Genomic DNA, 25,375 nt, shown 5'->3' with positions numbered 1-25,375 from the left:
AATCCTATGCTTAAAGATTTTGCTGTACCAAATGGCAAAAGACTTTGGTGGTCATTACAACCCTGGCGGACGGTGTTAAAGCGGCGGTAGGAACGCCAAAAGGCCGGCGGTAAAAATTTTGCAATTATGACCGTAGCGGGAACCGCCAACAAAGACAGCCACTTTAACACTCTGACCGCCACGGCGGTACAAACAAATAGCATGGCGGTCACCGCCAACAGACAGGTGGAAGACAATGTACCGCCCACAGTATCACAAACTACCAATCCGTCACCTTTTCCAGGGCGGAGTCACCGCAGATAAAAACACGGTGGAAACAGCCATTTCAAAGGGAAAACGCTCACCTCTACACACTCCACGAGGAAGGAGGGCACCATGGAGCCGGAACTTCATATTCTTCCAGCGCTAGTCTTCCTGCTCTTCTACGAGGAGCATCAACGCCGGCGGCGAAGACCACGGTGAGTACTGCACCTACGACATAGGGGAGGGGGGAGCCAAAAACACAGGGACACACACACTCAACTCCCCAACCCCAACCCCCACCCCGACCCTTACCCACTACAACACACACACCAATGCTTATCTATACATTACAGTAACACCCCCTGACCCCCCCGGAGGAATGCAAAGACAAAAGGAAATGAGTGGAACCATTGTAATATATCAAAATACAGTAAGCAAATATATACATATGTATATACACACAATAAACAAAATATACTCCACGATTAGTAGTGCAGGTATTGCACCATTCATAGTCCGTGGACCACTGGGCCCAAAATGCAAGGGCGAGGCCCACACAAGATACCCGATCCAAAAGGAGAGAACACTGCAGGGGCATCAGATAGAAATACAACAGGCACCTCAGGGGGAAGGGGGGGCACCTCAGCCAGATGAGTGCACCACGCCAAATCCATGAGGGGGCTCCATGCCCATTGATGTATCCTGGGGAGTGCAAAGCCACAGTCTCTCAAGTCTCTACAGTGGGTGGTTTTTGCCCACTGTACCATCCTGAGGAGTGCAAAGCCGCAGTCTCTCAAGTCTCTACAGTGGGTGGTTTGCCCACTGTACCATCCTGGGGAGTGCAAAGCCACAGTCTCTCAAGTCTCTACAGTGGGTGGGTTGCCCACTGTTCCATCCTGGGGAGTGCAAAGCCACAGTCTCTCAAGTGGATGCAGGTCTCCACTAGTTCTGGAGGGGGACTGGTGCCCAGAGTGCTTCATCCTGCCAAGGACAGACGGAGTGGATGCAGGTCTCCACTGGTTCTGGAGGGGGACTGGTGCCCAGAGTGCTTCATCCTGTTAAGAACAGACGGAGTGGATGCAGGTCTCCACTGGTTCTGGAGGGGGACTGGTGCCCAGAGTGCTTCATCCTGTTAAGGACAAACGGAGTGGATGCAGGTCTCCACTGGTTCTGGAGGGGGACTGGTGCCCAGAGTGATTCATTCTGTTAAGGACAGACAGAGTGGATGCAGGTCTCCACTGGTTCTGGAGGGGGACTGGTGCACAGAGTGCAGCACTCACCCTGTGACGGTCCCAGTTGCGTCACTGCCCCTGCCGCAAATGGGCTAGCGGTGCTTTCCATGGCGGTCTTTGCCCTGTTCAGCGGTCCTTGGCCTGTTCAGCTGTGCTTGAGTTGCCAGTGTCTGACCTGTTCAGCTGTGCTTTCCATGGCGGTCTTTGCCCTGTTCAGCGGTCCTTGGCCTGTCCAGCGGTGCTTGAGTTGCCAGTGTCTGACCTGTTCAGCGGTGCTTTCCATGGCGGTCTTTGCCCTGTTCAGCGGTCCTTGGCCTGTTCAGCGGTGCTTGAGTTGCCAGTGTCTGACCTGTTCAGCTGTGCTTTCCATGGCGGTCTTTGCCCTATTCAGCGGTCCTTGCCATGGCGGTCTTTGACCTGTTCAGCAGTCCTTGGCCTGTTCAACGGTGCTTGAGTTGCCAGTGTCTGACTTGTTCAGCAGTGCTTTCCATGGCGGTCTTTGCCCTGTTCAGCGGTCCTTGCCATGGCGGTATTTGCCCTGTTCAGCGGTCCTTGGCCTGTTCAGCGGTGCTTGAGTTGCCAGTGTCTGACCTGTTCAGCGGTGCTTTCCATGGCGGTCTTTGCCCTGTTCAGCGGTCCTTGGTCTGTTCAACGGTGCTTGAGTTGCCAGTGTCTGACCTGTTCAGCGGTGCTTTCCATGGCGGTCTTTGCCCTGTTCAGTGGTCCTTGCCAAGGCGATCCTTCATTGCCCAGCAGGGCTGTGGCTGGCGGTCCTTCATGGGTCAGCTGGGCTGTGGCTTGCGGGGCCCTCCTGGCCAGCTGGGCTGTGGCTGGCGGTGGGCTCCTGGGCAGTGACGATGGGGCTGGCAGTGGCCTCCTGGGCAGTGACGATGGGGCTGGCGGTGGCCTCCTGGGCAGTGACTCTGGCGGTGACCTCCTGGGCAGTGACAATGGGACTGGCGGTGGCCTCCTGGGCAGTGACGATGGGGCTGGCGGTGGCCTCCTGGCCAGTGACTCTGGTGGTGGCCTCCTGGGCAGTGACTCTGGCGATGGCCTCCTGGGCAGTGACGATGGGACTGGCGGTGGCCTCCTGGGCAGTGACGATGGGGCTGGCAGTGGCCTCCTGGGCAGTGACGATGGGGCTGGGGGAGGCCTCCTGGGCAGCGGGGATGATGGCGGTCTTCTCCGCCGTGCTGCTCCTCCCAGACTTTGGAGATTTCTTCTGCCCCTTCCCCACCTTGGGAGGAGTGACAGCTGAGTCGACACCCCCCCCCGGGACCCCTGTGAGCGACTTGGCTTGCTGGAGTCTTCCCCCTCTCCCGCCGGGCACTGTCCAACTTCTGGTGCTTCACAGGGGGGGGGGGGACTGGCTGTGCTGTGGCTCCGTGCCACATTGGCTGGCCTGGTGGCCGGTGCACTCCACATACCTGTAACAACAGGCACCACTGGTTCCGGAGATTTTTTGGCTGAGGTGCTAGTACGGGACCTATGAGTTGGACGGGGGGGGTGGTGGTGGGAAATAGGTTAAGGGGGACAGGAAAGTTTTTTGGAGACACTGGGACGGATAGCTGGAGGGGGTTTGGGAGTGGAGGAAGAGGTGGTGGTTGTAGGAGGTGTACGTTTGGTGACTTTGGGTGAAGGTGCATGCGCTGGAGGCTGTCGTGAGGTGGATGGCTGTTGGGTGGGTGTGTGCCTGCGTTTGTGTATCTGCGGAGGGGGCATCACAGACACACTGGGAGAGGACACAGGGGACGTGTAAATGGTAGTGGGGCTGGTGAGTGCACGTGAGTGGGGTGTGGTGGTGGGTGTGCTGGTGTGGGACGTAGTGGCTGTAGTGGTAGTGCATGCAGGTGTGAGTGTAGACGAGACTGGGAGGGAGGAGGGAGACGAGGAGGAGGGGGACACAGTGGAGGCAGTGGATGTTGGTGTGTCTGTATGTGTGTGATGCTTGCGTGAGTGCCTGTGAGATGTGTGGTGCTTATGTTTGCCTGAGCTTCCCTTGTGTGTTGAGGTGTGTGCAGGCTGGTCTGATGGTGTGCTTGGGATAGGCAGAGGTACAGGGGATTGGGTCTGGGTGGAGGAAGTAGGAGGGGGGAGGCTAGACACAGGGACAATGGCTGCCATCAGTGCTGAGGCCAGAGTCTGAACGGTTCGATGAAGGGCAGCCTGACCAGAATGAATGCATTTGTGTGTTGCAACTCCCTTTCTACACCCTGGATGGCATTCAAAATGGTAGACTGCCCAACAGTGAGGGACCTGAGGAGGTCAATGGCCTCCTCACTGAGGGCAGCAGAGGTGACTGGGGCAGGGGCTGAGGTGCCTGGGGCGAAGGTGATGCCCACCCTCCTGGGTGAGCGGGCACAGGGTGAAGGCTGAGGGGCTGCTGGGAGGGCGGTGCTGGTAGGGGGGGTGGCGGCTGTACCTGTAGAAGTGGGGGGCACAGATGTTGCCGCCACCACAAGGGAGCTCCCATCGGAGGATGAGTCCGTGTCGCTGGTTGCAGATCCTGTGACCGCCGTGGTGCTCCCCTCGCCCTCCGTCCCACTGGTGTATTCTGAGTCCGTAGTGTGGCCCTCCATGGCCATGTGGGATGCAGCTCCCTCGTGCTCCGGTGCCACTGTACCTCCGCCTGATGATGCTAATGCACACAAGAACAAGGAGACCACAAAAAGGGGGGGGGACGACAGAAGAAAGACAGGTTGAGTGCATGGCTTACCACTACCGTTGGCGGACAATACAGACACAGCAGCCCCCTGAACTACTTCGTGCTGTTGGGCTCTACAGATGCAATTCCTGGGAATTGGCCTACAAGGCTATGGACGACATCTGCACACATAGATGACACAGGGGCACGAATACCTGTATTTGGCACTCTACAGATGTGGGGTGGGGTGCCACATGGCCTGCCTTATGGAGGGGCCTTGACTACGGAACTCTCCCTGGCCTAGGGAAACCCACAGCCCTCCTCCCCCACCCAGACACCTTCACTGCGCGCAAAGTCCGCTGGATGAGAGTGTACTCATCCCCTTGTGTCTGCTGTGATGCCCTCAAGCACCCATCCAACTCAGGGTAGGCCACCGCCAGGATCCTGAAGATCAGAGGGGTCATGGTTCGACGGGCACGCCTCCCACGTCGGGAGGTCATCCCCAGCTGAGCCTCCGCCGTCTTCCTGCTCCAGCGGCGAATGTCCTCCCATCTTTTACGGCAGTGGGTGCTCCGTCTGTGGTGGACCCCCAGGGTCCGGACGTCCTTGGCGATGGCACGCCAAATATCCTTCTTCTGGTGGGCGCTGACCTACATGACATGTAGAGGGGAAGAAGAGAAGTCATTACCAACTGCACCGTCAAAGTGAGTGGCCCACATCCCTACCCTTGCCATGTGGCACATGCATTCACAGTCCTTCATGCACGCAAAACTATGCCCCCTTCCTTCTTACAACCAGCCCTCTCCACACAGGCATAGCCCATACAACATGCTCCCTGTGTACTTACCTGTTGGTCTGGAGGACCGTAGAGTAGCGTGTACTGGGGGAGGACCCCGTTGACGAGCTTCTCCAACTCCTCTGCAGTGAAGGCAGGGGCCCTTTCCCCAGACGCACGAGCCATTGTCTCTTCCAAACCGAGGTCACAGCAGCACTTGCAGTGTAGGTCCTCTCCTGTCGAAGATCAGATATCGAGTGATTGAACAGATAGAAAATGGCGGTCACGTCCGCGGCGGTGCGTACCATCACCGCCGGCGTACATCGTCATTGGCTCCTGGGACCCATAGGGTCCAATGTTAACCAATGCAGCATTGCGCCGCGGTCTTCGACCGCCTACCGCGACGGTGTACAACGCCAGCGCAGTTACCTCACATCCCATTTTCCCAGTTTAGAGGTCAGGCAGGCGCCATTTCAGGGGCCCACATGGCCTAATTACCAACTGCGTCACACATACCTAGGCCTTGTCTCACAACACAAATACAGGCCACATTTTGTGTATGAATGGTGTTCTGTGTAGACTGTGGGTACTTTCCTCTGAGTTGTTTGACTCTGTGGTCACTGTTGTCCTTCATAGGCACCGTCCGCTGGGACATGTGAGGAGATGGCGGCATCCTCCGGTGTACCGACCGCTGGTGGACCTGTCGACAATGAAGGAAAGAAGTTTGATCATCACCTACAGGTTTGACCGTGCCACAATCCATGAACTGTGTACCCAGTTGGAGCCAGACCTGATGTCAGCAATCCACCATCCCACAGGAATCTCCCCTCAAGTGCAGGTGCTATCAGTGCTCCATTTCCTTGCAAGTGGGTCATTTCAAACAACAGTGGCCATGGCATCAGGGATGTCCCAGCCTATGTTTTCCAACGTGTTGTCCAGAGTGTTGTCTGCCCTGCTGAAACACATGCAGAGCTATATCGTTTTCCCTCAGGTGGAGGACTTGCCTACAGTGAAAGGTGACTTCTATGCCATGGGACATATCCCCAACATCATAGGTGCCATTGATGGGACCCATGTAGCTTTGGTCCCCCCCACAGGAGTGAACAGGTGTACAGGAACCGGAAGAGTTATCATTCCATGAATGTACAGATGGTATGTTTGGCAGACCAGTACATCTCCAAGGTAAATGCTATGTTCCCTGGCTCAGTGCATGATGCCTACATTCTGCGGAATTCCAGCATCCCTTATGTGATGGGTCAACTCCAGAGGCACCGGGTGTGGCTATTAGGGGACTCTGGTTACCCCAACCTGTCATGGCTACTGACCCCAGTGAGGAATCCCAGGGCCAGGGCAGAGGAACGCTACAATGAGGCCCATGGGCGGACTAGGAGGATGATCGAACGCACCTTCGGCCTCCTGAAGGCCAGGTTCAGGTGCCTGCATATGACAGGTGGATCCCTATTCTACTCACCAAAGAAGGTGTGCCAGATCATCGTGGCCTGCTGTATGCTTCACAACTTGGCTTTGCGACGACAGGTGCCTTTTCTGCAGGAGGATGGTCCAGATGGCGGTGTTGTGGCAGCTGTGGAGCCTGTGGACAGTGATGAGGAGGAAGCAGAGGGAGAAGACATTGACAACAGGGACTCAGTCATCCAGCAATATTTCCAGTGACACACAGGTGAGAAAACATTCCTGCCTACTACAAGTACTTTAACACTTCTACCTCTATCCTGTCTGTAGATTTCACCCTGTGTATGGTCACTGAGTTGTCATTTTCCCTTACGGTTTCACAAGTGTGGTTTCCAACATGTGTCATCTGCTTAGATTCCTCATGGACTTAAGCTGTGTGACATAGGTATGTTGACATGACATTTGAAAAAGCATTTTGTCACTGTAATTGCTAATACACAATTTCGAAATCACAGACTGACTCCAGATTGTTTTGTGCTTCAAGGGTGTTTATTGAAGTGCTCAATATTGGAGGGGGTTGTAAAATGGTGAGGGGGGATGGTGGAGGAATGTCCATGGCAGAGTCCAGTCTATTAGTCTCACAGGTGCATTGCCCATATGGGCATAGGAAGTGGAGCTGAGGCAGTTCCAATATAGACAGGGTTACAAAGTGGGACAGTAGGATGACAATCAGGGTGGTCTCATTTCTTGGCGGGGTCTTGGCATCGTGCTTTGTCTTGTTCCTGGATTTCAGGGACCACTTGCGGGGTGGTTCTCCATCTGCAGGGGGTGGGGTGCTGGTGTGGTGGTCCTGTGGCGGTGCCTCCTGTCCACTAGTGCCGTCAGAGGTGGTGGGCAGTTCATCGTCCAGGCTAGTGTCAGGGGCCCCTTGGAGTGCCACAGTGTCCCTCCTGGTGTTAAGTATTTCCTTCAGCACCCCTACGATGGTGCCCAGGGTGGAGCTGATGGTTCTGAGTTCCTTACTGAAGCCCAAATACTGTTCCTCCTGCATGCGCTGGGTCTCCTGAAACTTGGCCAGGACCGTTGCCATAGTCTCCTGGGAGTGGTGGTATGCTCCCATGATGGAGGAGAGGGCCTCGTGGAGAGTGGGTTCCCTTGGCCTGTCCGCCCCCTGTCGCACGGCAGCCCTCCCAGTTCCCCTGTGTTCCTGGGCCTCTGTCCCCTGGAACTGTGTGCCCACTGCCACTGCCCCCAGGTCCCTGTTGTTGTTGGGGTGGTGGGTTATTCTGGGTTCCCTGTAGTGGTGGACACACAGCTGATTGACGTGTCCTGGGGACGGAGGTATGGGCCCGCTGGGTGGTGCTGTGCTGGTGTTACCAGAGGGTGGAAGGTCTGTGGTGGGCTGTGCCTGTGTGAGGGGAACCGACTGTCCCGAGGCCCACGATGGTCCGGGCTGGTCATCTGGATCCAATAGGACAGAGCTGCTGTCATCACTGTGGGCCTCTTCTGTGGGTGGGGTGGAGATGTCTGGACCCTCCTGTCTGGTGACGTTGGGTAGGGGTCCTGCAGGGGTGGAAAAACATGATTATTGCCTCTGTGTGTGTGATGGTGTGCAATGGGTGGGTGACCGTGTACCCCAGTGCTAGCATTCCTGTGTGGAGGCTTGTGGGATGATGGTTGAGGGGGGTGTTATGGGTATGTGCAGTGGGCATGCTTTAGTGATGGGTGTCCATGCTTTGTTGTGTCATGCAGGGCTTGGTGTTTGGATGTGTGGTTTGGGTTATTGGTACATTTGTGAGGAGTTGGAGTGATAGGGGAGGGGGTGAGGGTGGGGGTCTGTGATAGCATGCAGGTAGGGTGGGGGATATGGTAGTTAAAGGTTTGACTTACCAGAGTCTATTCCTCCACCGACTCCTGCGAGGCCCTCAGGATGCAGAATCGCCAAGACCTGCTCCTCCCATGTTGTTAGTTGTGGGGGAGGAGGTGGGGGTCCGCCGCCAGTCCACTGTACCACCAGGTGGTGTCTGGAGACCACGGAACGCACCTTCCCCCGTAGGTCGTTCCACCTCTTCCTGATGTCATCCCGATTTCTTGGGTGCTGTCCCACTGCGTTGACCCTGTCGACTATTCTTCGCCATAGCTCCATCTTCCTTGCAATTGAGGTGTGCTGCACCTGTGCTCTGAGAAGCTGTAGCTCTACCCGGACGATTTCCTCCACCATGACCCTGAGCTCCTCCTCCGAGAACCTGGGGTGTCTTTGCCGTGCCATGGGGTGGTGTGGGTGATGTGTGGGGTGGTGTGTGTGGTGATAAGTGTGGTGATATGTAGTGGTGTGTGGTGTTTTGTGCGTGGAAGTTGTGTGGGTGATGGTGTTGAGTGCCTGTGGCTGCTAGTTTGTGGATGGTGGTGTCTCTCTCTGGCCTTCTCTCTGTAATAGTGGTTGTAGGGGTTTGTGGGTGATGTGGGTGTGTGTTTTATATTGCATTGGGTGTGTGGGAGTGGTGTGTGTATGTGTATCAGGTGTGTGTATTTGGAATTGTCCAATGTGGCAGTGTTTTGTAGAAGTGTGTGTATTTTGAGCGCGGCTGTGTGTACCGCCAATGGAATACCGCGGTTGAAAGACCGCCACGTGGATTCGTGTGTCGTGATAGTGTGGGCGTATTTCTGTTGGCGTGACGGTGGAGGTTTTGTTTTTGCCAGTTTATCACTGACCTTTGGTGTTGCGGAGTTGTGTGGGTGTCTGAATTTTGTCAGATTTCGAGATGTGGGTCACAATAGCTGTGGAGGAATTCCACGGCCGCGGCGGTGTCGGTGTGTTGGCGGTCTTCTGCACGGCGGTAAGCGGCTTTTACCGCCAATGTTGTAATGACCCCCTTTGTCACTTTCTAGCTCAGTGTGGACAGCACTGTGCCAGTCCTATGCCTAAAACATTGGTAGAAGAACAGACATTTGAGGCGAGCAAATCTAGAGTGTTGTTGGTGTTGCAGGGTGATCCTTACTGGAGCTGCTCTCCACCTAAACTTGGGAACTACCCAGAGTTATCTCTTCTATTTTGAGTAATGTATGCATCACTGTTACTGGGTGCATCTTTATGCCTAGACAAAACTAAATCTAAAGAGATAAAATGACATCGAAACACAGGTCAGGGGTTGCTTTTTCTCATTCCAGGTCGGCTTAGATGGTATTTTACCAGTCCAAAGCTATCTGGAGTGGTGAAAGGTTATGTCATTTTGCAGCTCTGCAAGGGTGGCATTGTTCCAATCTTATGGTTAAAAATGTTGCTGTACAAATGGCAAAAGACTTTGTCGCTTTCTAGTGTGGATGGCACTGTGCCAATCCTATGCTTAATGAATACTTCACAGCCAGAGATATGCAAATTTGAATTTCCCTAAATTTCTCAAAAACTACTAAAAGGATTTACACCATTTATCAAAAAGCACAATCTGTGTACTGACAGCTAGCTTTCAGCCAAATTTGATGTAATTCCGTCCAGCGGTTCAGGCTGTAGATGACAAATCCTATCCTAACATGGGAAACACAAATTTTTTTTAGCTCCCTTTTTCTTGGCCCCCACTTGGTTGATAACCCCGAAACTTTCCATGCACACCAAGAATCACCGGGACACTTTTGTTTGAAAATTCATGATGTTTCGTCAAACGGTGCCAAAGATATAGGCATTTCAAAAAATGCTATTTCCATGGAAATATGGTCCTAACTATAACTTCCTAGTGGCGACTGCCAGTAGGTAATATATATTATCTCCTGGGGGTCACCAGTATGTAGTTAGAGTTAGGACCATGTTTCCATAGAAAAAGCATTTTTTTGACTTGTCTATATCTTTGGCACCATTTGACGAATCCTCATGAAATTTTCCCCAAAAAAGTGTGCCAGAGAATTTTGTTGTGCATGGGTCGTTTCGGGGTGATCCGTCAAGCGGAGCCCAAGAAAAAGGGGCAGTAAAAAAAAGAGCATTTTTCATTTTAATTCCCACAAGGATTTTAGACACAACTAAAGCCCAAACTGCTGCACAGAATTACACCAAATTTGGCAGAAAGGTAGCTCTTGGTCCAGAAAAAGTGCTTTTTGTTATTTGGTGTAAATCATTTTTGAGATATTAGATGAAAACTAAATATGTATATCTGGAGGTGCAAAGGCTTGGCGAATACTCTTGATCTTGTGCAGAAATCTGATTGGCTGGCAAAACTTCAACCAGGAAATGAAAAAAAAGAAAAGGGTGTAGGGTACCCTCCTAGGGCTTTTCAAAGCCCTGGGGACCGCCACCTCCATGTAGCAATGTAAAATAAGTATGCGGGGGGCGCACAGGCGCCTGACACCCCACCACCTCCCTGGGGTAAAACATACATTTTTAATGTGGGAGGCATTTAGGGCCTCCCCGAATCCCTCGGCACCGCCATCTCCCCAGGAATAAGTATGCAAGTAATGCAAGGGGGCCTGCACGTTCCCTCTGCAGCCCCAGAGCCACAACCTATCTAGGGCAATTAATTCAAAATAACTGGGGCACAGCCCTCTGCAGCCCCAGGGACTGCCACCTCCCCTGGGCTGAAATAAAATAAGATAGAGGGTCCATCATGGACCCCTGGCCCAGGGACCACCACCTCCCTAGGGCTAAATAGAAAAGCTAAAGGGGGGTTGTGTGCCCCACCTCTCATGGAGCCAATAATGGCTCTGGGCACCATCACCCCCAGGGGCAGCTCCTGCTATGTCCCTGGGTGCCCACCTCCAGAACATAGCTGTTTGCTTTGACTTTGCTGAGCTGGCAAAGTGCTCCCACCCGCTAGAAGCAGATGTCTCAACTCTTTCCCTGCCTGCAGAGCTGCGAGTTATAGTTACTTGAAATAACTCTGACAATGACTGCTGAATTTCTCTGCATTTTGTGTGAGTAAATTCAGAACCTAACTAAAACGTCCCTGCAACTTTTGTTTTTGTAACTAAATTTCTATATTTGTTTTAATTCTATTTCCTAACTATAATGTGCCTGGATTTTTTATTTTATTAAATATATATATATCGAGAGAGATTAAGAGAGAAATGGCCCGGGCAGAAATATAATTCCGCTCACAGAGCTAGTGGAATTGCCACCCACTAGAGTTATATCCAGTCACATGAAGCCTTCCGGAGCCATCATCGTCAAGGAAACCATCTAATGCATCATCACCAATGATGACCCAAAGCCCCTCATGGAGCACCTCAACTTCTGACTCCAGATCGATGCCAACATCACGATGCGAGGCACCCTTGAATACAGACCCCTGGGATCAGACTTCTGTGAAGCCATTGCAAACCTCATTGCCCTCCTCGCCATAGAGTTCCTCCACTACATCCAAGTTGGGATCTCAAATTCCACCTTAACAACCGCAACAACACCAACTCCCTTTTCTCATAGAGAACCTCAGCAACATCTGCCTCACCCAGCTGGTCATTAAACCCATGCACAAAGCCGGACACACACTGGATGCTGTCTTCACTTCTAGCGGCAGAATCAATTTCACCGACGTGATGAACTCACCTGGAACGACCATGTAATCCTCCACTACCATTTCCAATTTCCAGCACACCACCTCCAAGCAGTTCAGCATCCCCCACCGAAGCTGGGGCAAGGTAACCAACAACCTGTGGGCACAGACCTTAGGCACTGCACAACCTGAGCTTACGGCAGACTTCGACCTCAACCAGGCTCCAGAAAACTTCACCACCTGGATCACCAAATCCACCAACATAGTCTCCCCGCTGAAACCAGCTAAAACCGACAACACCTCCAAGCCAGTTGATGGTACACTATAGAGCCCAGAAACTCCAAACGTGACTACCACTGACTCGAGAAACAATGTCGTGTGACCAGGCACTGCTCTGACAGCTGCCTACAAGGCAGCCCTCAACAACTACCACCACCACATCAAAGCAGCAAAAAGAGCAGCAATCACTGCCTGAATCAACACCGCAGCCAATCACAGGAAAGAACCCTTAAGAATCATCAAGGAATTCTCTAACCTGATAGCCACAGAGACCACCATAATCCCACACAGGAACTCTGCAACACCCTCTCAGACTACTTCCACAGCAGGATCACCACTATATACAACGATTTCAACCCTAACCCTTCACCACTAGCCTAGACAACATCTCTCAAGTAGCAAACACCAGCCACATGATAACCTCCTGGTCCCCGATTACCACACAGACCACTGCAGCCATCATGTCATCTATCCAGTCCGTGGCACCCACCGGCTTACCTCTGAGCAAACACTATTAGCATGGAACTAACCTACATTCTCAACACCTCTATCTCCATGGCAACCTTCCTGGATGAATGGAAGCACTTAGAGGTCAGACCCCTCCTAAAGAAACCCTCTGCTGACTCCAGTGACCTAAAAAACTACAGACTGATCTCCCTTCTCCCCTTCCCAGTCAAAGTGCTCGAGAAAGCCATCAACCAACAGCTCACCGACTACCTCAAATGAAACCACCTTTGCGACACCTTATAATCAGGATTTTGGGACCAACCACCGCATGAAGGGTGCACTGATCACCACCACAGACAACATCAGGACCCGCCTCGACTGAGAAGAGTCAGCAGCTCTAATCCTTCTGGGCCTCTCCGCAGTGTTCAATACAGTCTCTCACCACATTCTCCTCAATAGACTCCACAAAATAGGCATTCAACAAAATGCCCTGAAGTGAGTCGCCTCTTTCCTCTTAGGCCACACGCAGAGCATCCACCTTTCTCCCTTCACGTCTACACCCAAGAGCATTACCTGCAGTATACCCCAAGGATCCTCCCTCAGCCCAACCCTGGTCAACATCTACATGACCCCCACGCAGACATCGTCGGATCCTACAGACTCAGTACAGTTTCCTATGCACACGGCACTCAACTAATCCTCTCATTCACTGAAGACCCCCTAAAAGTCAAAGCCAACTTTCGCAACATCATGACTAATATAGCAACATGGATGAAAAACAGCTGCCTCAAACTATACACTGACAAAACGGAAGTCCTGATCTTCGGGAAGAACACCTCTGTATGGGACCACAGCTGGTGGCATGCAGAACTTAGACCAACGCCTTCTCAATCAGACCATGCATGAAACCTTGGCATTATTCCCGACTGCCAGCTATCCATGATTCAACAGGTAAACATTGTCACCTCCTCTTGCCTCTACATCCTCGTATGCTCCACCGAATCTTCAAAAGAATCCCAACAGACACCAGAAAGACAGTCACGCCCACCCTGGTCACCAGCCGCATTGACTATGGCAATGCTCTTCACACTGGAGTGTCTTCCCAATTACTTAAAAGACTTCAGACTCTACAGAATACCACAGCCAGACTCATACTCAACTTCCCAAACACTCAAGCATCAACCCACATCTCAGGAACCTTCACTGGCTCCCTTTCCAGAAGAGATGCCAATAAAAAATGCTCACAATTACATACAAGGCTCTCCACAACCTATGGCTGTCCTACATTAACCATTGACTGAGCTTCTATGTCCCAGCAGGATAACTACGCTCCACCTCGCTAAACTTCACACACTCTACCTCCACATCCATTGCAGCCGCAGTGGAGGCCGCTCCTTCTCCTTCACAGCAGCCAAGCCCTGGAACTACTTGCCCCTCAACCTCCAAACAGCTCCCTCCTGGGTGAACTTCATAAGGAGACTCGAGATGTGACTTTTTGAGGGAGACACAGCACCCGCAACGCCCAGATACCCTTAGGGTGATAATGCTGGGCTTTACAAATGTTTGATTGATTGATTGATTTTTTAACACCAGAAATTGCAAGTGTCCATGGCTGATTCTAGAGTAGAATTTCTACTTGAGATGCCGCTAAATCAGCTCAAATATACCTTTTTGAGTTGGCATTGTACTTGATCTGACGGTTTAGGTTGTTTTTTAGTGTGAAAAGCATTTGTTTATTTAACATTTTTTAAAGAGGAAGGAAGTGACCCAGAGACTCCCACTTTCTCTTCCTGTCCGAAGGTTCTTCCTAGTGCTTTGTCCATCTCCTGGTCACTTTTCATTTTGATTCCAATGCGAAAGGATCACTGTCTTTGTCTGCAATGTCTGCTGCATATATACTATTAGATTTTAAGGACTTTGTGTGACATCAAAATAAGTAAGTTAAAAACATTTTGGATAAGGGTGCTGTTTGATAGAGGGCATGCACCAGTATTTTTATTTGTAGTTTTAGTCAATTTTTTAATTTGATTGTGGTTGTGGCGAGTGGCTTTGAGTTGCAGTAGGGGGCTAGTATTTTTTTGCATTGCATTTTTTGTCTTTTATAATGGAAAACGGATGCACAGTAAAGTACATTTTCTCCATGCCTATTTAATTTGCAATATTCATTTATTTGACCTTTTGACCTGGTCTGCCCATGGTCTATAAAGCCAGTTGTAATCACTGGGTATATGAAACAACTGTTTCTGTGATAGGTGTCATTTCAAAACATCTATAATTTAGGCCAGGGCTGTAATTGGATTAATGTATTCTTGTATTTTACTTTGTTTTTCTGCAAAAAGTGTATTTTGGTGGGGTAATATGCTTTGGGAGGCTGTGTGTTGCTGTAAAATTCTTTATAGCTGACTTAATTTTCATGTTTGGCATTGCTAAATTCATTGTAGTATTTTCTTCTTGTGTACCATGCCTCCTTTGGCTGGCTAGTGTGGGTCTGTGTGTGTTTGCCATAGCTCACCATTTTGTCTTTGTTCTCCATTCCATGTGGCTGGTGTCCATTTTATGTAGTCAGTGTCCATCCATAGGCCCGCGTGGATTCTTGTTGTCCGTGCCTCCTTGTTCATTATTGTTGTTTGACTATGTGGCCTGTGGCCATTTGTGAAGCCAGTCAGTGTGCTTTTGTAATGTGCCTGCATGTGTTCTCTGTTGCCCATCCCTCCTTGCTTGCTGTTGTTTGACCATGTGGCCATTATGTGCAGCCAATCTGTGTGCATTCGCCATAGGCCTGCATGTGTTCTTTGTTCTCCATTCCTCCTTCCTTATTTGCTGGTGTTTGACCACCATATGGCAGGCAGCCATTTTGTGTATATAGTCAATATGCTTTTGCCATAGGCCTGCATGTGTTCTTTGTTTTCCATGCCTCCTTGCTTGGTTGAAGTTGTTGCTTGGTCATGTGGCCGGCAGCCATTTTCAGCCAGCCACCTAGTGTATTAATCTTTTTTTTCCATTTTTCAAAGCCATTTTCTAGGAACATTGATAGAACCTAATATCAATTTAATTTGCTTGAGGATCATTGTAGTATATGTATGAACAGTGTTTATTAGATTATATGATTTTTTTTTTTTCATTTTTCCGTGTACCTCCTTGCCCCTCCCAATGGATTTCTGATAGTCCCTAATGATACACCAGCAATTCTTTTAGCATTTTCCCTCCACTCCCTGCCTGCCGTAGGTCTTCTTCTCTTAGGCCATTGAAGAACATCAGCTTTCATTTTTTAAGGAATATATCATATTCACCTGCCTGCCATGGGAGAAGAGCAGCATTCATTTTTAAGGATTATTCCATTTTCTCTTGCACCCCTTGCCTGCCATAGGCACACAGCATTATTCATTTTTTAAGGAATATTCAATTTTTTCCCCCGCAACCCCTGCCTGCCATTAGCGCACACCAGCATTCATTTTCCATGCACCCCTTGCCTGCCACAGGTGTCTCCCTTAGATGTAAATAAAGCAAACAGTTGCATCTACATGTTGCCACAGCCAGAAATAGTTCTTCCTGAAGTAGGAGCAGAACAGGAAGTTGAGCTTTCTGCTGAGGAAGATGCACCTCTTCTTGAACCACAGTTTTTTTTATCTCTAGCAAGAAAAATTAAGGTTACTCCATCATCTTTTCTAAGCCCCTGTTTTAATGATGTGAAAATGGATTGGACCCCGGCTGAGTCTGCGACCCGCCACGCAAGATAAAGGAAAAGGAAAGTTCCGAAAAGCCTCAGTATTATGGAAGGGGATGGGGAGACTGAGCTAGTCATTTTCATGGAAGCTGGCTCAAAGGAGACTGACATTACCCCTCCTATTCCACCTGCCCCAAAAGATGTGGCACTAGTTCCACCACCACTGCCAGATTCCATATTTGTAAGGCCCCTGCCTAGACCTGCATCCACCACTACCTCAGTCAAAGTATGCACTGCAGAGAGGCAATTGTCAACACACCCACCTACCTCCAGTTCTTCAGGCATTGGCACCAGTGGCACACTAAAAAAGTTCTTCCCCCCAGTTTGGGACTCCTTTACAATTAGCAAGCAAGAGGATAACATTACTATATACTTAATTTGCCATGTGAGCTTTCGTGGATGTAAGCCTGGCTCACACTATGGTACTGGAGTCTAAGCAGACCATATGAAAAAACAACATGCAATCCGGTGGAAGAAGCACCTTAAAAAAATTGCTGATGGTAGTGGTGGTGATGAGAGAAGGAAATCAGCTCCAATCATGGTTGAACGTGATGAGTAAGAAGAGGGTGGCAGCTTTACAGAAAGCAGTCCTGTCCTGAGCAATGCACCAGCATCAGCAGCCTCAAAATGGCACAAGACTCAGGTGGAGACACCACAACAGACAATGACTACTACAAGATGCACATTGAGTGTACCACATCCTGGTTCTCTCTGAAGTCGCCTAAGTCACCTGTATCAGTGGCACCACAAAAGAAAAAAAAATCCAAGCTACTATTAAGAGCATGTTTAGGCCGGAGAGGCCCTATGAACACAGCTACCCAATGGGATGCTCTGTACCACCTCCCTTTTTGTTTTGTAGAAGGAGCGATATTTTCCAGAATTTGTAGTGGCCGTTTGTCTGAACTGGAAGTTTCCCAGCCAGACCTATTTGGGTGTTCCAGTGCTCTATCATGATGAGCTGCAATTGGTTGGACAAGGTTTGCAGCAGAGTGCTGTTCACACTATCTACCTGGTGACAGAGATGTGGACCAGCTGTTAAGCAACTGATTTCAATTGTATCACTGCACACTGGATATCTTTTGTGGGGGGGTTAGGCAACAGCTACCTGCAGGTCTCAGCAATGAAGAAACTTTTAAGGATATTCAGTGGCATGCAACAGTAGTGAGGTTCGCCATAGAGAAATCCCATACAGCCTCAAACATCTTGGAAGACTTTAACAGCAAAGTGTTTGAATGGATGTGACCCAGAGGTCTCAGAATTGGATTTGTTGCCACAGACAATGGCAGTAATATAATCAAGACCTTGGCAGATGGTGAATATTTCAGGGTCTGGTGTTTGTTGCATCTCATCAACCTGCAGGACTTTCTCAAAAAAGAAAACATAGTCAGCAACATACTGGCCACCTGTACAAGACTTTGCACAAATTTCAGTCCTTCTTTTAAAGGATGGAAGCATTTGAGAACCATGCAGAGTACTAATAGAACTTGATTTAAAATCCCTGATACAGGAGGTGGCAACCCATTGGAACTCTGCCTACTGCATGTTGAAATGTCTGCTTGAGCAGTATAGACTTTGGGAAACTGGCACTTTGTTGCAGTACCTCCCCCCACACTTGTTGACTGGCTTCTGGATGCAACTTGGACTGGAGTGCACTGGGATCCTACTAACCACGTTCCCTGTGCCAGTGTTCTTTCCCTAAAAATGGCAAAGGTAATTGGCAAAACCTTTAGCTGCCACTATAAGTCCTTGGTAAATGATATTTAGATACCTAGAGCATGGGCTACTAAGGCTAGGCCCATGTGGACAACAGCAATGATTGTACTACGCTCTATGGCCATGCATCCAGATGTACCCAGCACTGCCATTGTGGGCTGAGTGTCCTGGTGCAATCCTAAAATGCAAACTTAACATGGCACACTGCGTGTGTGCCCTGTCCACTACACCCCCCGTGCAAACCCCCACTTTTGGTGGGAGCAAAGGTAGGAAACGCCACAAAGAGTAAGAGGAGTGGCCCCACCTGGAATGCACCACCCCTAAGGTGTTGCCTGTGAGGTGGGCACTCCATTTCATTTTCCTCCATCTTAGACCTGCTGCACCCAGGACCTGACAAATGCCACTGAGGAGCTGTTGGACAACTGGAAAAGCTCTAAGCTCTGAGAGGACCTCCAGGTTTTGAAAATCGCAACAGAACTCACTCCAAAGTGGAGGCACCACTCTGCAACAGCAGAAAACCAGCAAACCAGTGAGGGCCACTTCACTGACCAGCCACTAACTACCGGACTGGCCAAACCCTGTAAGTGTGCCCTAAGGGTCCCTGTCCCCTTGAAACCTCAGTACTCTAAGGGGACCCCAAGGAACCATCTTTAAATTTACCTGTGCAGTGTTTTCCAAATAGGCCCACGCACTGGCCCTGCAACAGCTCCAGAGACCTTTCACTGCTGCTCCCATCGGAACCGAGAGCCGACTGAACTTCTCTAGCTGGCACAGTGTCCCCACCAATGACCCTGACCAACCTGCAAAAGAAGAACTTTGTAAACCAACTGTACAATTTTATATGTATTTTTAAAGGTGATCTTCTATTGATTCCTATAGTGTGTAAATACACACAAAAAGACTATTTTTATTAAACTTCAAAAATTCATATCTCAAAAAGTACTTAACCAATTTTAATAATCTTGGTCTTAAAATTACATTAAAATCTGAAGTATTTTTATAAATTGGTCATGAGTTATTCCTTTGAGTGTGTGAGTTGCATGATTGATACTGTGAGTATAACAAATGCTTTACAGATTGGCCTACCTACTCGACCAAGCTACCTTAAAAATTAGAGCATTAGGTGATATAGTTTTTACCCCTGTAAACCAAGTGTAGTTGCCTGGACCTCCTGCACATTGTGCCTAGCTTTGCACACTACATAAAGGGCCAGCCTCCTACATTTGGTATATCAGCGGTGGGATAAAGACTTTGCATTTGCTGATACCACTTTGTCAATTTTGTGAGCACACGGATAACTCTTCAAATTCATGTTAGTTAATTATTTTTGTTGATTTTTAGTTGACGAAACATTTATTGCAAATTTTTTATATAATTGTTAGGGCCTTGGTTAGTCCCTGCAACTTTAGGAAAAAGGTTTAAAAGTCCTTACTTTAGTTGGCCTATCCAAAAAGGGGATTCCAAATTCTTAAAAGGTCTCAACTTTAGTAAAGTAAAAATGAAAGATGCAGAGACCAAGACCCAGTAGCTCGACCTGGAAACCGGACCTGGAACCTTATGAGGCATCTAGCTTTGACCAATTAGGGAGACTCCGCAGGGTGTAACAAAGTTGTACTGGAAAAAGCCCAAGTGCAGAGAAACCCAGGTTTCTGGTGGCCCAGCACAAAAAAGATAACCCCTCAGATGAAGAAAATGAATCATCTGTGGTGGGTGAAGAAGATCCTGTGGATAATGGTGATGAGGGTGGTTCCTCTTGTACCAGAAGCACTAGAACATCCACAGAACCAGATCTGGAAATTGCCAGGCTGACTAGGAGACTGGCCTTAGAGAGTCAGCTCTTGGAAATAGAGAAATAAAGAAAAGAGTGTGGCCTAGGACCCATTTTGGGTAGCAGCATACAAGTGTTGAGGGAGGCATCATTCAACATCAAACTCCCAAAAGGAGCTGCCCCTCCCTTCATTGAAGGGGATGATATAGTCAATGGTTTTCTGCCTTTGAAAGATTCTGCATTGGGCGGGAAATTGAGAGAAAGCATTTCTGCACCCTGTTGTAGGAGTTATTCTCAGGAAATTGCAGGGATAGGCTCCTGACACTGAATGAGGCAGATTCTAAATCTTATGACCTCATGAAGGGTACCCTGGATAACAGCTTTGGATTTACAACTGAAGAGTACAGAATACAATTCAGGGAGACTCAACAATCCTAGAGTCAGTCCTGGATAGAATTTGTGGAATTCTCAGTAAAAATGTGAGGTGGTTGGTTAGAAGGCAATTAGGTACATCGTTATGAAGGGCTGTACAATTTAACGATGAAAGAATAACTTCCGAGTAATTGTGTCCATGACAGGTTGCATCAGTACCTAGTAGATTTGGGGCCAGTTTCCCCCAAAGAGTTTGGGAGGAAGGCTGATCATTGGGTGAGAACTAGGATATCCAAAACTAGAACTGGAGGGGGTGACCGAAAGAAAGAGTCAGGGAGCCCCCCCAAAGAGAAAAAAGTTGAGAACCATAGAAATAAAGAAAAGGAGTCCTTAGGCCCCCAAAAATCTGTCCAGGAGGATGGGCCCAAAGACACCTAAAAAAAGCAGGATAAAAACTGGGATGCCAATAAGGCATCGTGCCACAACTGTCAAAGACAGGGCACCACACCAAGGACACTTCTTGTCCCAAAAACAAACCCACTAGTAAGCCCCCAGGGGTAACCAGTGTAGGCATTGGAGATAACTCCTCAGATGAGGAGTTCCTCATAGCCTTTAACTGGAAAGTGGGCCCAACAGATGAGTTGGAGATTCCAGAGGGGAGTAGACACTTCCACCACCATTGGTGAATGGAATCCCAACCACTGCCCTGAGAGACACCTGTGCCAGTCACACAATAGTGCATGACAGGATTGTGCTCTCAAATCAGTATAAGCCAGGAAAAGTCACTGATAGGTCAGTAGCCGTAGTGCCTATAGAGATAGATGGAACCCTTAGCTGGAGAAGCGTGATGGTCAGTACAGACTTCCGCCTTGACTGCCTTGACTGTCTCTTGGAAATGACCACCCAGAGGTTGGTCAGAACTCAAAAGAGGAACTGGTCCAGTGCCAGCCCTCTCTCAAGGATTCTGGAGGTGATGCCCCTGCAGTGCAAGTAAGCCCCAGAAGAAGAAGAACAAGCAAAAGAAAAGGAAAGGTGGGCAACCTCTAACTCGGGCACCAGAGAGCCAAGGAGTTTCTACTCCATTAAGAAAGAATTCTACTATCAGAACTGGTCAAGCCTATCTTGACTAATCAAGCACCTGCTCATCCTGAGTTGGTGGCTCCTCAGCTGACAGAAAAGATAGTGGAAGGAGGGTGTTCTATGCAGGATGTAGATATCCCCAACTCCCTTACAGCAGACAAGCAGTCTGAACCCAAAAAAGCCTGTAAGGTAGCCCTGTCCCCTGTGGGTATGGAGCTAAAGTTGTGGTTCTGGGCTCTGACAGCTGTCAGTGGCCTCTGCTGGGTGTTAGCATTTATGGCTGCACTGTCCTTGGCATGGTGGTCTGACCCCATACCAAATATTAAGTTAGGCTCCATGACCCTGTTGGTCATGGTGGGGTTACTCCAGTTATGGGTAGCCTCTTTGGGTAAGATAGGAGTGCCCTGGCTAAGATAGGGATAGCAGAGGTGGACACCTCTGACACCAAGACAGAAGGGAAAAGTGCAGACACTGGTGGTACAGGTATAAGATATTTCCGATTGGGACCTATAGCTGTTGAGGTGAGTCAATTCCCCACAGGGAATGACCTAGACAGGAGGATGTGAGTAGGGTAGCCTGATTCCATTCTCTTCCTCACCTGACAGACTAGGAAGCCTATACCAGATATTGGCTGAGTCTCCTGGACCATGCTCTGGGGGGACTTGTGTGGGAAATTGGCACTTTGTTGCAGTACCACCCCCCCCCCACATTTTGCCTGGCTTCTGGATGCAACTTGGACTGGAGTGCACAGGGATCTTGCAAACCAGAATCCCTTTGCCAGTGTTCTTTCCCTAAAAATGACAAAGGTAATTGGCAACACCTTTAACTGCCACTATAAGTCCCCAGTAAATTGTACTTAGGTACCTAGGGCATGGGGTACTAAAGGCAGGCCCCAGGGGGCAGCAGCACTGATTGTGCCACCCTCTAGGTTCATGCATTTAGATATACCCATCACTGCCATTGCAGGCTGAGTGTCCTGGTGCAATCCTAAAATGCATACTCAACATAGCACTCTGCTTATGTGCCCTGCCCACTACACACTGCGTGCAATATAGTTAAGTCACCCCTCTGGCAGGCCTTCCCTCCTTAAGACTGGGTGCACTATACTGTATGTGAGGACATAGCTCCATGAGCACTACGCCTCCACTGTTTCCTTGCCAAACTTGGGACATAATGAGTGAACAGGGCAGCCATTTTCCTACATCTGCCGGACACTGGTCAACATGAGTTTCCCAGCTACATGATAGCCACTCTGAACATTGGATTGTTTGGAATCAAACAACTCAGAATGATATATTCAAACTGGTACCAGTATTGGATTTATCCCCAAAATGTACCCCAGGGTCACCTTAAAGGCACCCCCTGCAAAAGCTAACTACCATGGCATGGTTGCTGACTGGTCCTATCCAGCCTGCCACTCCCAGACACCCAATCTACAAACCTTAGGGTAGAGATCTGTCTCTCTGGTTTGTAGAACAATGCCCTTCCTGGGTGGACGTGCTAACACCCCATCCCTCAGCAATGTGCACTTCCCTGGTGGCAAGGTTCAAAGCGCTTACCGCCTTTGAAACTCAACCCCCAGGCCTGCTGCTAGCAGCAGATGGTCACCCCCTTTCCAAAATCCCACTACCCACTTTTGGCAGTGGGAAACTACACAAAGAGGAGGAGGAGTGGCCCTACCTCGCATGCACCACCCTTAAGGTGTTGCCTGCGAGGTGGGTACTCCATTTCATTTTTCTTCATCTTGGATGGAAGGAAAATAGCCAATCATTGATAGGGAAGGGGCCCTTCCCACAGGAAGTGGTCACTTTAGTGGTTGTTGCCACCCAAAGATAGGTGACACATTGATCATTTCCAGGTTCCCCCTAAAATGTCCACTAAATACAGTATGTAGTGGGCACCCCTAGACCAGGAAATCAGATTTGCTGGACAAAAGACCAGCACAAAGAAGATCCAAGGCATGAGAACTGTGGACCTTCTGCAACCAAGAAAAGGCGCCAAACCTCGCCTGCTAGATCTAGGACCTGACAATCATCACTGAGGAGCTGCTGGACAACTGGAAAAACTCTGAAGAACCCCAAAGGACCTCCAGGCTTTGCCAACTGCCATACAACTCCCTCCAGAGTGGAGGCAACACTCTGCAACAACAGGAAACCAGCAAACCAGTGAGGGTCATTTGACTGACCAGCCACTTACTCCTGAACCGGAAGTGGCAGGTGGACTAAACAACACACCAACAACTGCGCAAACAAACCCTGTAAGTGTGCCAAGATTGGTGGCAATGCACCCTCCAGTGGTCAAACCATACCATTGCCCTTGGTATTGGTCAGCTAACAACAGACACCAAGAAATCCAGCCCGCCTGGGCTGAAAAATGACCAGGTGGAAGCCCCAGTCGAGGGACTTCAGGAACACCCAAGACTTCCTGCCAGAGAGCCCCAGTTGTCCTGCAAATGACCTATGAAGCAACTTACCTTCTGCTCGATAGGGCATTCTTGCACACAGCTTCTGGCTCACCGATTCGCTCTGCAGCTGCGTGCCCTGCAATGAAGAACTTGCTGTGCCCTAAGGGTCCCTCACCCCTTGCAACCTCAATGTTCAAAGGGGACCTCAAGGAACCATCTTTAAACCTACCTGTGCAGTGCTTTTCCAAGTGGTTCCCTGCAGTGGCCCTGCACCAGCTCCAGAGACCTTTCACCGCTGTTCCTGCCAGGACCAGAAGCCACCTGAACATCTCCAGCTGGCACAGTGTGCCCACCAACGACCTCCACCAACCTGCAAAAGAAGAACTTGGTAAACCAAATGTACAATTTTTTATGTATTTTTAAAGGTGATCTTCCATTGATTCTTATGGTGCGTAATAACATTCAAAAAGGCTATTTTTATTAACCTTCACAAATTCATACATCAAAAAAGTACTTAACCAATTTTGATAATCTTGGTCTTAAAAGTTACACAAAAATCTGAAGTATTTTCATAAATTGGTCTTGAGTTATTCCTTTGAGTGTGTGAGTTGCATAATTGATACTGTGAGTACAACAAATACTTTACACTTCTCCATAATTGGCCTAACTGCTCGACCAAGCTACCTTAAAAATTAGAACATTAGGTGATCTAGTTCCTACCCTTGTAAATCAATGTGTGGTTGCCTGGCTCCTCTGCACAGTGTGCCTAGCTTTGCACACTACATAGAGGGCCAGCCTCCTACACAGACCGATCACAGAATCTGTCTTTCAAAGAAGAGGGGATGCAACTGGAAAAAGCATGATCATGGAGTTGGATAAATAGAGCATAATCAAATGTCAGACACAATGCTACTTTCTTTTGAGGTATTCACAGGGGAAGTCAGCAAGGAGGACAGTAAGACAGTAAGATGTGTAAAGTGTACCTGTTGTCGTAGGACAGGGTGGAGGAGGTGCGGTGTTGCATCTGAGGAAGGGAGGGAGGTGGTGATATGGGTAGCAGTGGAGGATGCCAGAGGTGATAACAGGGCTGAGTTGGAGGTGGACCTGGCTGCCAGCCTGCGGTACCTTGTTGTTTTTGGACCTGGGCTTGTACCTCCTGCTCTTCAAGTTCCAGGGCCACCAGCCAGTGATTTTCACCAGTTACTGCCCCCATCTTTTGCCGCCACAATCAGGCAGCTATCTTCTGCTGTGAAGGTGGGTGGGGCCTCAGCAAGAATAGCTATTTCAGGAAAGTATAAGAAGAACAAAATACAAAAGCACAAATTGTGATGCTCACCGCAAGCACTTGTTTATACTATACATAGTAGTAGCACACTACAGTAGCAGGACAATGCTGTTCCCCTGCGGCCATTGATTTGTTTTTGGATGTGATGATTTATGATATTGGTTGCAGTACAAGTCAGTCACACACAACCAAGGCCAAGTTGTTCCCACACATACATCACATCATAGCTAGGTAACTAATCATAGCACTAACTGCAAGGAATAATTGTAAGCTAGAACACAAATATATAATCAAGAGAAAGAAAATAAAACATGATTTTTCAAAGGATTTAATTTCATAGTGAAACAGAGCACACACTTTGTGTGTTAAAAAGTTTGGATTACCTTACCTGGCATCAAGGAGCAAGGCATATACGTTTGTATGCTGCACAATTGATTCTTGACTATGCAACATATACAGATTCATGCTGATACTTAACTATGCAACATAGCAGATTCAAAATCCAGCATGATTTTGGGGAAGCCC

Source organism: Pleurodeles waltl, chromosome 9, assembly GCF_031143425.1.
Source record: "Pleurodeles waltl isolate 20211129_DDA chromosome 9, aPleWal1.hap1.20221129, whole genome shotgun sequence".
In the NCBI taxonomy this organism is placed as follows: domain Eukaryota; kingdom Metazoa; phylum Chordata; class Amphibia; order Caudata; family Salamandridae; genus Pleurodeles; species Pleurodeles waltl.
This window is presented reverse-complemented; position numbering follows the sequence as displayed.